This window comes from Schistosoma mansoni, chromosome 2 (assembly GCF_000237925.1).
Source record: "Schistosoma mansoni strain Puerto Rico chromosome 2, complete genome".
Taxonomy (NCBI): Eukaryota; Metazoa; Platyhelminthes; class Trematoda; order Strigeidida; family Schistosomatidae; genus Schistosoma; species Schistosoma mansoni.
The window spans coordinates 17,230,161-17,230,784 of record NC_031496.1 but is presented as its reverse complement, the minus strand read 5'-3'; positions in this window follow the sequence as shown (position 1 = coordinate 17,230,784).

Here is a 624-nt window from a genome sequence, read left to right as displayed (position 1 = left end):
CTAATAACAAATTCCAGCAAAGGGGTACAGAAAATGCAATTGATACTGAACCGAAGTTAAAAAGTCACTAATAACCAACCATTTTATATTATGTAGACTTAGATAACTGGACAAAAAAAGATCGTAGTTGTTTGATGAGCAGGTTACACGTATCTTTCTCCATCTTCAGTTGATACTTGAAAGATACATCAGCAGATCCCTGTAACTGAAAGTACTGCTTGAAATTAACTCACCTCTTCATTGTAAGTAGCTTTATTCTCAGTCTGACCCTCTAAATAAAGGCGTCAAAAAGAGACTGATCAATTGCAGTCCTAAATATTGATTGGAAGATTCAGATGAATCAAACCTTATGAATAATTTAGTAGAGTAAATTTGGTTGCATATGGAATTTTATCGAAATATTTCGTTTTCTTTTATTATTTTACTGATGGATTATAGTTTATGCTGACTTAAACTTGTCTGGTATATTGTTGTTGTTCTGTTACGTTAACTGTGCTTGCTTTTTTCAGTTGCATAGAACTTTGATTTGTTTTAAAACTGAACTCTTAAAACTTTTAATCTCACCACTAGCTTAATATAATTTCAATTGAATTTGAGTGATGTGAATTTAGTGCAACAATATCG